This window comes from Scyliorhinus torazame, chromosome 14, assembly GCF_047496885.1.
Source record: "Scyliorhinus torazame isolate Kashiwa2021f chromosome 14, sScyTor2.1, whole genome shotgun sequence".
NCBI lineage: Eukaryota > Metazoa > Chordata > Chondrichthyes > Carcharhiniformes > Scyliorhinidae > Scyliorhinus > Scyliorhinus torazame.
The window spans coordinates 211,718,575-211,732,602 of record NC_092720.1 but is presented as its reverse complement, the minus strand read 5'-3'; positions in this window follow the sequence as shown (position 1 = coordinate 211,732,602).

Below are 14,028 nucleotides of genomic sequence, written 5' to 3'. Positions count from 1 at the left end.
TGCACTGTCAGAGGGTCAGTACTGAGGGAGAGCTGCACTGTCAGAGGGTCAGTACTGAGGGAGTGCTGCACTGTCAGAGGGTCAGTACTGAGGGAGTGCTGCACTGTCAGAGGGTCAGTACTGAGGGAGTGCTGCACTGTCAGAGGGTCAGTACTGAGGGAGTGCTGCACTGTCAGAGGGTCAGTACTGAGGGAGTGCTGCACTGTCAGAGGGTCAGTACTGAGGGAGTGCTGCACTGTCAGAGGGTCAGTACTGAGGGAATGCTGCTCTGTCAGAGGGTCAGTACTGAGGGAGTGCTGCACTGTCAGAGGGTCAGTACTGAGGGAGAGCTGCACTGTCAGAGGGTCAGTACTGAGGGAGTGCTGCACTGTCAGAGGGTCAGTACTGAGGGAGTGCTGCTCTGTCAGAGGGTCAGTACTGAGGGAGTGCCGCACTGTCAGAGGGTCAGTGCTGAGGGAGTGCCGCACTGTCAGAGGGTCAGTACTGAGGGAGTGCCGCTCTGTCAGAGGGTCAGTACTGAGGGAGTGCTGCACTGTCAGAGGGTCAGTACTGAGGGAGTGCTGCTCTGTCAGAGGGTCAGTACTGAGGGAGTGCTGCACTGTCAGAGGGTCAGTACTGAGGGAGTGCTGCACTGTCAGAGGGTCAGTACTGAGGGAGTGCTGCTCTGTCAGAGGGTCAGTACTGAGGGAGTGCTGCACTGTCAGAGGGTCAGTACTGAGGGAGTGCTGCACTGTCAGAGGGTCAGTACTGAGGGAGTGCTGCACTGTCAGAGGGTCAGTACTGAGGGAGTGCTGCACTGTCAGAGGGTCAGTACTGAGGGAGTGCTGCACTGTCAGAGGGTCAGTACTGAGGGAGTGCTGCACTGTCAGAGGGTCAGTACTGAGGGAGTGCTGCACTGTCAGAGGGTCAGTACTGAGGGAGAGCTGCACTGTCAGAGGGTCAGTACTGAGGGAGTGCTGCTCTGTCAGAGGGTCAGTACTGAGGGAGTGCTGCACTGTCAGAGGGTCAGTACTGAGGGAGTGCCGCACTGTCAGAGGGTCAGTACTGAGGGAGAGCTGCACTGTCAGAGGGTCAGTACTGAGGTAGTGCGGCGCTGTCAGAGGGTCAGTACTGAGGGAGTGCTGCACTGTCAGAGGGTCAGTACTGAGGGAGTGCCGCACTGTCAGAGGGTCAGTACTGAGGGAGTGCCGCACTGTCAGAGGGTCAGTACTGAGGGAGAGCTGCACTGTCAGAGGGTCAGTACTAAGGGAGTGCTGCACTGCACTCCGCACAGACAGTGACCCAAGTCGGGAATCGACCCTGGGACCCTGGGGCTGTGAAGTAACAGTGACAACCACTGTGCTACCGTGCCGCCACAGGTGCAGGGATGTCTTTCAATTGTGCAGGCCTTGGGTAAGACCATGGGCGAAATTCTCCGGAAACGGCGCGATGTCCGCTGACTGGCGCCCAAAACGGCGCAAATCAGTCGGGCATCGCGCCGCCCCAAAGGTGCGGAATGCTCCACATCTTTGGGGGCCGAGCCCCAACCTTAAGGGGCTAGGCTGGCGGCGGACGAATTTCCGCCCCGCTAGCTGGTGGAAAAGGCCTTTGGTGCCCCGCCAGCTGGCGCGGAAATGACATCTCCGGGCGGCGCATGCGCGGGAGCGTTAACGGCCGCTGACAGCATTCCCACGCATGCGCAGTGGAGGGAGTCTCTTCCGCCTCCGCCATGGTGGAGACCGTGGTGAAGGCGGAAGGAAAAGAGTGCCCCCACGGCACAGGCCCGCCCGCGGATCGGTGGGCCCCGATCGCAGGCCAGGCCACCGTGGGGGCACCCCCGGGGTCAGATCGCCCCGCGCCCCCCAGGACCCCGGAGCCCGCCCGCGCCGCCTTGTCCCGCCGGTAAGATAGGTGGTTTCATCTATGCCGGCGGGACAGGCATTTTAGCGGCGGGACTTCGGCCCATCGCGGGCCGGAGAATCGCGGGGGCGGGGCCGCCAACCGGCGCGGCGCGATTCCAGCCCCCGCCGAATATCCGGTGGTGGAGAATTCGGCAACCGGCGGGGGCGGGATTCACGCCAGCCCCGGGCGATTCTCCGACCCAACGGGGGTCGGAGAATCTCGCCCAAGATCTGGAATATTGGGCGTCATTCTCCGACCCCCCGCCAGGTTGGAGAATCGCCCGGGGCTGCCGTGAATCCCGCCCCCGCCGGTTGCCGAAGTCTCCGGTACCGGATATTCGGCGGGGGCGGGAATCGGGCCGCGCCGGTGGCGGGCCCCCCCCCCTGGATTCTCCGGCCCGGATGGGCCGAAGTCCCGCTGATAAATTGCCTGTCCTGCCGGCGTGGATTAAACCACCTTTTGAACGGCGGGACAAGGCGGCGCGGGCGGGCTCCGGGGTCCTGGGGGGGGGCGTGGGGCGATCTGACCCCGGGGGTGCTCCCACGGTGGCCTGGCCCGCGATCGGGGCCCACCGATCCGCGGGCGGGCCTGTGCCGTGGGGGCACTCTTTCCCTTCCGCCTCCGCCACGGTCTCCACCATGGCGGAGGCGGAAGAGACTCTCCCCACTGCGCATGCGCGGGAAACTGTCAGCGGCCGCTGACGCTCCCGCGCATGCGCCGCCCGGGGATGTCATTTCCGCGCCAGCTGGCGGGGCAACAAAGGCCGTTTCCGCCAGCTGGCGGGGCGGAAATTCCTCCGGCGCCGGCCTAGCCCCTCAATGTTGGGGCTTGGCCCCCAAAGATGCGGAGCATTCCGCACCTTTGGGGCGGCGCGATGCCCGTCTGATTGGCGCCGTTTCGGGAGAATTTCGCCCCCCGTGTGCAGTTTTTGTCTTCTTATCTGTGGAAGGATGTTCTTGCTCTCGAGGTAGCGTAGAGAAGGTTTAGCAGACTGATTCCTGGGGTGGCAGGATGTATGAGGAGAAATCGATTTGGTTCGGACAATATTTGCTGGAGTTCAGAAGGATGAGGGGAGACCTCAGAGAAACCTAAAAACTGGACAGGGTCGATGCAGGAAGGATGTTCCCGATGGTGGGGGGGGGACTGGACAGGGTAGATGCAGGAAGGATGTTCCCGATGGTGGGGGGGGACTGGACAGGGTAGATGCAGGAAGGAAAGTCCCGATGGTGGGGGGGGACTGGACAGGGTAGATGCAGGAAGGATGTTCCCGATGGTGGGAGGGACTGGACAGGGTAGATGCAGGAAGGAAAGTCCCGATGGTGGGGGGGGACTGGACAGGGTAGATGCAGGAAGGATGTTCCCGATGGTGGGAGGGACTGGACAGGGTAGATGCAGGAAGGAAAGTCCCGATGGTGGGGGGGGACTGGACAGGGTAGATGCAGGAAGGATGTTCCCGATGGTGGGGGGGGGGGACTGGACAGGGTCGATGCAGGAAGGATGTTCCCGATGGTGGGGGGGGGACTGGACAGGGTGGATGCAGGAAGGATGTTCCCGATGGTGGGGGGGACTGGACAGGGTCGATGCAGGAAGGATGTTCCCGATGGTGGGGGGGACTGGACAGGGTAGATGCAGGAAGGATGTTCCCGATGGTGGGGGGGGGGGACTGGACAGGGTAGATGCAGGAAGGATGTTCCCGATGGTGGGGGGGACTGGACAGGGTCGATGCAGGAAGGATGTTCCCGATGGTGGGGGGGACTGGACAGGGTCGATGCAGGAAGGATGTTCCCGATGGTGGGGGGGACTGGACAGGGTCGATGCAGGAAGGATGTTCCCGATGGTGGGGGGGACTGGACAGGGTCGATGCAGGAAGGATGTTCCCGATGGTGGGGGGTGACTGGACAGGGTGGATGCAGGAAGGATGTTCCCGATGGTGGGGGGGACTGGATAGGGTAAATGCAGGAAGGATGTTCCCGATGGTGGGGGGGACTGGACAGGGTAGATGCAGGAAGGATGTTCCTGATGGTGGGGGGGACTGGACAGGGTAGATGCAGGAAGGATGTTCCCGATGGTGGGGGGGGGGGGGACTGGACAGGGTAGATGCAGGAAGGATGTTCCCGATGGTGGGGGGGGACTGGACAGGGTAGATGCAGGAAGGATGTTCCTGATGGTGGGGGGGACTGGACAGGGTCGATGCAGGAAGGATGTTCCCGATGGTGGGGGGGGACTGGACAGGGTAGATGCAGGAAGGATGTTCCCGATGGTGGGGGGGGACTGGACAGGGTCGATGCAGGAAGGATGTTCCCGATGGTGGGGGGGGACTGGACAGGGTAGATGCAGGAAGGATGTTCCTGATGGTGGGGGGGACTGGACAGGATCGATGCAGGAAGGATGTTCCCGATGGTGGGGGGGGGACTGGACAGGATCGATGCAGGAAGGATGTTCCCGATGGTGGGGGGGGACTGGACAGGGTCGATGCAAGAAGGATGTTCCCGATGGTGGGGGGGACTGGACAGGGTAGAAGAAGGAAGGATGTTCCCGATGGTGGGGGGGGGGACTGGACAGGGTCGATGCAGGAAGGATGTTCCCGATGGTGGGGGGGGACTGGACAGGGTCGATGCAGGAAGGATGTTCCCGATGGTGGGGGGGACTGGACAGGGTAGGTGCAGGAAGGATGTTCCCGATGGTGGGGGGGGACTGGACAGGGTAGATGCAGGAAGGAGTTCTCGATGGTGGGGGGGGACTGGACAGGGTGGATGCAGGAAGGAGTTCTTGATGGTGGGGGGGGACTGGACAGGGTGGATGCAGGAAGGATGTTCCCGATGGTGGGGGGGACTGGACAGGGTCGATGCAGGAAGGATGTTCCCGATGGTTGGGGGGACTGGACAGGGTAGATGCAGGAAGGATGTTCCTGATGGTGGGGGGGGGACTGGACAGGGTGGATGCAGGAAGGATGTTCCCGATGGTGGGGGGGGACTGGACAGGGTCGATGCAGGAAGGATGTTCCCGATGGTGGGGGGGACTGGACAGGGTAGATGCAGGAAGGATGTTCCCGATGGTGGGGGGGGACTGGACAGGGTCGATGCAGGAAGGATGTTCCCGATGGTGGGGGGGGACTGGACAGGGTCGATGCAGGAAGGATGTTCCCGATGGTGGGGGGGGACTGGACAGGGTAGATGCAGGAAGGATGTTCCCGATGGTGGGGTGGACTGGACAGGGTCGATGCAGGAAGGATGTTCCTGATGGTGGGGGGGACTGGACAGGGTCGATGCAGGAAGGATGTTCCCGATGGTGGGGGGGACTGGACAGGGTTGATGCAGGAAGGATGTTCCCGATGGTGGGGGGGGGGGACTGGACAGGGTCGATGCAGGAAGGATGTTCCCGATGGTGGGGGGGGGGGACTGGACAGGGTCGATGCAGGAAGGATGTTCCCGATGGTGGGGGGGACTGGACAGGGTCGATGCAGGAAGGATGTTCCCCATGGTGGGGGGGGGGACTGGACAGGATCGATGCAGGAAGGATGTTCCCGATGGTGGGGGGGGACTGGACAGGGTCGATGCAGGAAGGATGTTCCTGATGGTGGGGGGGGGACTGGACAGGGTGGATGCAGGAAGGATGTTCCCGATGGTGGGGGGGGACTGGACAGGGTGGATGCAGGAAGGATGTTCCCGATGGTGGGGGGGGACTGGACAGGGTCGATGCAGGAAGGATGTTCCCGATGGTGGGGGGGACTGGACAGGGTCGATACAGGAAGGATGTTCCCGATGGTGGGGGGGGACTGGACAGGGTCGATGCAGGAAGGATGTTCCTGATGGTGGGGGGGACTGGACAGAGTAGATGCAGGAAGGATGCTCCCGATGGTGGGGGGGGACTGGACAGGGTGGATGCAGGAAGGATGTTCCCGATGGTGGGGGGGACTGGACAGGGTAGATGCAGGAAGGATGTTCCCGATGGTGGGGGGGGGACTGGACAGGGTCGATGCAGGAAGGATGTTCCCGATGGTGGGGGGGACTGGACAGGGTAGATGCAGGAAGGATGTTCCCGATGGTGGGGGGGGGGACTGGACAGGGTCGATGCAGGAAGGATGTTCCCGATGGTGGGGGGGACTGGACAGGGTCGATGCAGGAAGGATGTTCCCCATGGTGGGGGGGGGGGACTGGACAGGATCGATGCAGGAAGGATGTTCCCGATGGTGGGGGGGGACTGGACAGGGTCGATGCAGGAAGGATGTTCCTGATGGTGGGGGGGGGACTGGACAGGGTGGATGCAGGAAGGATGTTCCCGATGGTGGGGGGGGACTGGACAGGGTGGATGCAGGAAGGATGTTCCCGATGGTGGGGGGGGACTGGACAGGGTCGATGCAGGAAGGATGTTCCCGATGGTGGGGGGGACTGGACAGGGTCGATGCAGGAAGGATGTTCCCGATGGTGGGGGGGGACTGGACAGGGTCGATGCAGGAAGGATGTTCCTGATGGTGGGGGGGACTGGACAGGGTAGATGCAGGAAGGATGCTCCCGATGGTGGGGGGGGACTGGACAGGGTGGATGCAGGAAGGATGTTCCCGATGGTGGGGGGGACTGGACAGGGTAGATGCAGGAAGGATGTTCCCGATGGTGGGGGGGGACTGGACAGGGTCGATGCAGGAAGGATGTTCCCGATGGTGGGGGGGACTGGACAGGGTAGATGCAGGAAGGATGTTCCCGATGGTGGGGGGGGGACTGGACAGGGTCGATGCAGGAAGGATGTTCCCGATGGTGGGGGGGGACTGGACAGGGTCGATGCAGGAAGGATGTTCCCGATGGTGGGGGGGACTGGACAGGGTAGGTGCAGGAAGGATGTTCCCGATGGTGGGGGGGGACTGGACAGGGTAGATGCAGGAAGGAGTTCTCGATGGTGGGGGGGGACTGGACAGGGTGGATGCAGGAAGGAGTTCTCGATGGTGGGGGGGGACTGGACAGGGTGGATGCAGGAAGGATGTTCCCGATGGTGGGGGGGACTGGACAGGGTCGATGCAGGAAGGATGTTCCCGATGGTTGGGGGGACTGGACAGGGTAGATGCAGGAAGGATGTTCCTGATGGTGGGGGGGGGACTGGACAGGGTGGATGCAGGAAGGATGTTCCCGATGGTGGGGGGGGACTGGACAGGGTCGATGCAGGAAGGATGTTCCCGATGGTGGGGGGGACTGGACAGGGTAGATGCAGGAAGGATGTTCCCGATGGTGGGGGGGGACTGGACAGGGTCGATGCAGGAAGGATGTTCCCGATGGTGGGGGGGGACTGGACAGGGTCGATGCAGGAAGGATGTTCCCGATGGTGGGGGGGACTGGACAGGGTAGATGCAGGAAGGATGTTCCCGATGGTGGGGGGGACTGGACAGGGTCGATGCAGGAAGGATGTTCCTGATGGTGGGGGGGACTGGACAGGGTCGATGCAGGAAGGATGTTCCCGATGGTGGGGGGGACTGGACAGGGTCGATGCAGGAAGGATGTTCCCGATGGTGGGGGGGGGGGGACTGGACAGGGTCGATGCAGGAAGGATGTTCCCGATGGTGGGGGGGGGGACTGGACAGGGTCGATGCAGGAAGGATGTTCCCGATGGTGGGGGGGACTGGACAGGGTCGATGCAGGAAGGATGTTCCCGATGGTGGGGGGGACTGGACAGGGTAGATGCAGGAAGGATGTTCCCGATGGTGGGGGGGGGGACTGGACAGGGTCGATGCAGGAAGGATGTTCCCGATGGTGGGGGGGACTGGACAGGGTCGATGCAGGAAGGATGTTCCCCATGGTGGGGGGGGGGACAGGACAGGGTCGATGCAGGAAGGATGTTCCCGATGGTGGGGGGGACTGGACAGGGTCGATGCAGGAAGGATGTTCCTGATGGTGGGGGGGGACTGGACAGGGTCGATGCAGGAAGGATGTTCCTGATGGTGGGGGGGGACTGGACAGGGTCGATGCAGGAAGGATGTTCCCGATGGTGGGGGTTGTCCACAACCAGGGTCACAGTCTGAAGATATGCGGGAGACAATTTAGGACAGAGAGGAAACATTTCTTCACACAGCCAGAGGTCAGCCTGGGCAGGTTGTGCCACAGAAAGCAGTGCAGGCCAAAACATTCTTTCAAGAAGCAGTTAGATTCAACACTGAGGGTGGAGGGGATCAATGGATATGGGGGGAGGGTGAAGTCAGGCTATTGAGTTTGAAGGTCAGCCATGTTCATGATGAATGGTGGAGCAGGTTCGAAGGGCCAAATGGCCTCCGTCTGCTCTTATGTTCTATGTTTCTATGTCTCCCTTCTTCTGTCTCTCTCTGTCACTTCTGTCTCTCTCCTCTCTCTCATTCTCTCTCTGGTCTCTCTCTCTCTCTCTCTCTTTCTGTGCTGCTTTCTGTGTCTCTGTTTTGTTGCTCTCTCTCTCTCTGTCTCTCCCTGTGCCTCTCTTTTGCGACTCTCCTGCTCTCTTTTCAGCATTTGCACGCTCATTAGCTCAGCTTGGAGCTTTTTTCTGGGTATAATGTTGTGAGCTATAATTACTGAGCTGAACAAGCTGGATTGAAGGTAGCACAAAACAAGGGGCTTTCTGGGACTAATTAAAACCTCGTGTTCGCCACCCTCCTTCCCCGTGGAGGATTCCAACCCCATCTGTCGAAGGTCAGAGCCTGAGATCAAAACCACCATCAGGTCCAGCAGCTCCCCGCACAGTTCAATCCCACATCTTCATCGTCATTGTGCAGGGTTAGAGATACAGGGTTACAGGAAGCGAGTCTGCCTCCCCTTACCCTCACTCGCAGTCACTCACTCGCAGTCCCTCACTCCCATTACTCCCAGCCCTCGCTCCCAGTCCCTCACTCCCAGTCCCTCACTCCCGTTCCCTCACTACCAGTCCCTCACTCCCGTTCCCTCACTCCCAGTCCCTCACTCCCATTACTCCCAGCCCTCACTCCCAGACCCTCACTCCCAGGCCCTCACCCCCATTACTCCCAGCCCTCACTCCCGTTCCCTCACTCCCAGGCCCTCACTCCCATTCCCTCACTCCCAGTCCCTCACTCCCATTACTCCCAGCCCTCACTCGCAGACACTCACTCCCAGTCCCTCACTCCCATTACCCTCACTCCCAGTCCCTCACTCCCAGTCCCTCACTCCCAGTCACTCACTCCCATTCCCTCACCCCCAGTCTTTCACTCTATTCCCTCACTCCCAAAACCTCACTCCCTGTCCTTCACTCCCAGTCCCTCACTCGCAGACACTCACTCCCAGTCCCTCACTCCCATTACCCTCACTCCCAGTCCCTCACTCCCAGTCCCTCACTCCCAGTTCCTCACTCCCATTCCCTCACTCCCATTCCCTTCACTCTCAGTCCCTCACTCCCATTCCCTCACTCCCAGTCCCTCACTCCCAGTCCCTCACTCCCACACTCCCATTACCGTCACTCCCAGTCCCTCACTCCCATTCCCTCACCCGCAGTCTCTCACTCCATTCCCTCACTCCTATTCCTTCACTCCATTCCCTCACTCCCAGTCCTTCACTCCATTCCCTCACTCCCAGTCCCTCACTCCCATTCCCTTACTCCCATTCCCTCACTCCCATTCCCCTCACTCCCAGTCCCTCACTCCCATTCCCTTACTCCCATTCCCTCACTCCCATTCCCCTCAATCCCATTCCCTCACTCCCATTCCCTCACTCCTTGTCCCTCACTCCATTCCCTCACTCCCCGTCCCTCACTCCCAGTCCCTCACTCCCATTCCCCTCACTCCCATTCCCCTCACTCCCATTCCCCTCACTCCCATTCCCTCACTCCCATTTCCTCACTCCCATTCCCTCACTCCCAGTCCCTCACTACCATTCCCTCACTCCCAGTCCCTCACTCCCAGTCCCTCATTTCCAGTCCCTTACTCCCAGTCCCTCACTCCCATTCCGCTCACTCCCATTCCCTCACTCCCAGTCCTTCACTCCCATTCCCTCACTCCCATTCCCTCACTTCCAGTCCCTCACTCCCATTCCCTCACTTCCAGTCCCTCACTCCCATTCCCCTCACTCCCGTTCCCCTCACTCCCATTCCCTCACTCCCAGTCCCTCACTCCCATTCCGTCACTCCCATTCCCCTCACTCCCATTCCCCTCACTCCCAGTCTCTCACTCCCATTCCCTCACTCCCAGTCTCTCACTCCCATTCCCTCACTCCCATTCCCTCACTTCCAGTCCCTCACTCCCATTCCCCTCACTCCCGTTCCCCTCACTCCCATTCCCTCACTCCCAGTCCCTCACTCCAATTCCCTCACTCCCATTCCCCTCACTCCCATTCCCCTCACTCCCAGCCTCTCACTCCCATTCCCTCACTCCCATTCCCCTCACTCCCATTCCCCTCACTCCTGTTCCCCTCACTCCCGTTCCCCTCACTCCCATTCCCCTCACTCCCAGCCTCTCACTCCCATTCCCTCACTCCCATTCCCCTCACTCCCATTCCCCTCACTCCCAGTCTCTCACTCCCATTCCCTCACTCCCATTCCCCTCACTCCCGTTCCCCTCACTCCCATTCCACAGCCAATGAAATACTTTTATTGACGCGTTAGCCACTGTGGTAGTGGAGGCCACAGCAGCTGCCAACTGGTGCACAGCAAGATGCCACGAGCTGCAACATGATAACAAGCTGATGTGAAGGGCTGTGGTGGTATGACCTGGGCGATTGGGGGTGGGCGGGAGAAGAGCGATCCACGTGTTTGAGTGACCCAGGTGATGCACAATGCAGGAAGGGCGGGGGAGGAGAGGGCGGGGGAGGGGGGAAAACCAAAAATAGGACAACAAACGTTTTTCAACTCCGAGTAAAATAATTACAGATTAATGAAGTTGGTTTTCAAGTGATTCCGTTTCGGGCAGCCAGTGCAACATTGAGAGTCACACCTGCCTGTACACTGCCCCATCTTTAGATCCAGTTGCTGAGGTATTCAAGCGGGCAGCACGGGAGCACAGTGGTTAGCACAGTTGCTTCACAGTTCCAGGGTCCCCGGTTCGATTCTCGGCTTGGGTCACTGTCTGTGCGGAGTCTGCACCTTCTCCTCCGGGTGCTCCAGTTTCCCCCCACAGTCCAAACATGTGCAGGTAAGGTGGATTGGCCATGATAAATTGCCCCTTAGTGTCCAAAAAGGTTAGGTTGGGTTACAGGGATAGGTTGGAGGTGTGGGCTTAAATAGGGTGCTCTTTCCAAGAGCCGGTGCAGCCTCGATGGGCCAAATGGCCTCCTTCTGCACTGTCAATTCTATGATTCTGTAAGTACAGGAGCAGGGAGAGGATTTGAGTACAGGAGCAGGGATGTCTTGCTGCAATTGCACAGGGCCTTGGTGAGGCCTCACCTGGAATAGTTTGTGCAGTTTTGGTCTCTTTATCTGAGGAAGGTTGTTCTTGCTCTGGGGCAAAGAAAATTTCCCAGACTGATTCCTGGGATGGCAGGACGGACGTATGAGGAAAGATTAAATCAGTTCGGATTATATTTGCTGGGGGTCAGAAGAATGAGAGGGACTCTTATAGAAACCAATAAAATTCTAACAGGATTATACAGGGTGGAAGCATGAAGGATGTTCCCGATGGTGGGGGATGTCCAGAACCAGGGGTCACCGTCTAAGAATGTGAGGTTATCCATTTTGGTAGGAATAACAGCAAAAGGGATTATTACTTAAATGATAAAGTATTAAAACATGTTGCTGTGCAGAGAGACCTGGGTGTGCTAGTGCATGAGTCGCAAAAAGTTGGTTTACAGGTGCAACAGGTGATCAAGAAGGCAAATGGAATTTTGTCCTTCATTGCTAGAGGGATGGAGTTTAAGACTAGGGAGGTTCTGCTGCAATTGTATAAGGTGTTAGTGAGGCCACACCTGGAGTATTGTGTTCAGTTTTGGTCTCCTTACCTGAGAAAGGACGTACTGGCACTGGAGGGTGTGCAGAGGAGATTCACTAGGTTAATCCCAGAGCTGAAGGGGTTGGATTACGAGGAGAGGTTGAGTAGACTGGGACTGTACTCATTGGAATTTAGAAGGATGAGGGGGGGATCTTATAGAAACATTTAAAATTATGAAGGGAATAGATAGGATAGATGCGGGCAGGTTATTTCCACTGGCGGATGAAAGCAGAACTAGGGGGCATAGCCTCAAAATAAGGGGAAGTAGATTTAGGACTGAGTTTAGGAGAAACTTCTTCACCCAAAGGGTTGTGAATTTATGGAATTCCTTGTCCAGTGAAGCAGTAGAGGCTCCTTCATTAAATGTTTCTAAAATAAAGCTAGATATTTTTTGAAGAATAAAGGGATTAAGGATTATGGTGTTCGGGCCGGAAAGTGGAGCTGAGTCCACAAAAGATCAGCCATGTTCTCATTGAATGGCGGAGCAGGCTCGAGGGGCCAGATGGCCTACTCCTGCTCCTAGTTCTTATGTTCTAATACGGGGTAGGCCATTTCAGACAGCGATGAGGAGAAATGTCTTCACCCAGAGAGTGGTGAGCCTGTGGCAATCTCAACCACAGGAAGCAGTTCAGGCCAAAACATTTCTGTTTTCAAGAAGCATTGTCAATGTTGTTGTGTGTGGAAGGAAAAGCCATCACGTTAATGAGATTCTGTTTACTCTTTTGGACCCCTTGTTATATTTTCAATATAGATGTCTGATGAAGCATCCTCTTTGTCTGTGCTGAAGGGGCTCCAGCCTGAATCCATGAGGAGAAATTCAGGTCAACCTCAGAGTTGGAAAAAGCCTTTCAACTCAGTCCAAGTTTCTAAAAACATTTGTAATCCCGTTACTGCGCACAGTAATACAAGCAGTACACCTCACCCCCTCCCTTACAGTAGCAAGTTCCCAACACTCCCATTTCACCTGAAATCCCTACTGGATTTATTAGTGACCATCTTATATTTATGACCCTGAAGCTTGGATTCTCCCACAACTGGAAATACCTCCCTTATGTTTACCCCAAACCTTTCACAATTTTACAGACCTCCATTAGGTCGCCCTCTCAGTCTGCCCTATTCCAGGGGACAAATCCCAGCTTGTTCGATCTTCCCCGATAGCTATAAACAGTTCTGGTGTCATTTTATTAAACCTTCTTTCCACTCTTGTGCAGATGGAAACTAGTACTGTGGCAGCCCAATCAACAGAATTCTTCACCATTTGTTTCAAAGTCATTTTCTTTTCCTCAAGTCACCTCTGGTTCTTTCCTCAATCTCTGATTATTGATTCACCTGAGGAAGGAGCAGCGCTCCAAAAGCTAGTGATTCGAAACAAACATGTTGGGCTTTAACCTGGTGTTGTAAAACTTCTTACTGTGCTCACCCCAGTCCAACGCCGGCATCTCCACATTCTGATTATTGAAACATTGATCGTTAGAAACTTTTTCCCTTGAATGAAAAAAGAACGTTTGTCATTCATACAACGCCTTTTGTAACCACAATACGTTACAACCACTCAAGAACTTTTGAAGAGTGATCACTGGCACGATGTGAGAAACACAGCAGCTAATTTTGTGCACAGCAAGCTCCCACAAATAGCAATGCGATAGTGACCCAGGTAATCAGGTTCTTTATGATGTTGACTGAGGGATACTGCCGATTTTAATCGGGACACCGGGGAAACTTCCCTCCTCTTTATGTCCAGCTGAGAGGGCAGGAGGGGGCCTTCGGTTTAACATCTCATCCGGAACAAAAGACAGCACCTCCAGCAGCGCATCACTGCAACGTCAGCCTTGGATTTCTGTCCTCATGTCCCTGGAGTGGGATTTGAACCCACAACCTCCCGACTCAGGAGCGACACAACCGACACAGCTAATCAATCGAAATCCATACCCCTCTATCTAAACCCTTCTCGGCCTACATAACCTCTTCTTAGCCTTCTCCAATCGCTCTGACCATTTTCTGGGTCGAGGAGAGATGTCATAACATTCAAAACTATGGGCCAAGTGCTGGAAAGTGTGGTAAGTGTCGATTTGTGTAGTTCTGTTGGAACAGGCTCGATGGGATAAAGAGTCTCTTCTGTACTCTATAACTCTATGATTCTATGACAGTCCCTTTAAACCACAATGTCTCAGAGACAAAATGTAGGGGGAGGGGAGGGAGGTTGTGGGGAGGGAAGGGAAGAAAACAGAGACGCCACAGCCTCGATTGATTTGCTGCATAAAGGTAGTTGA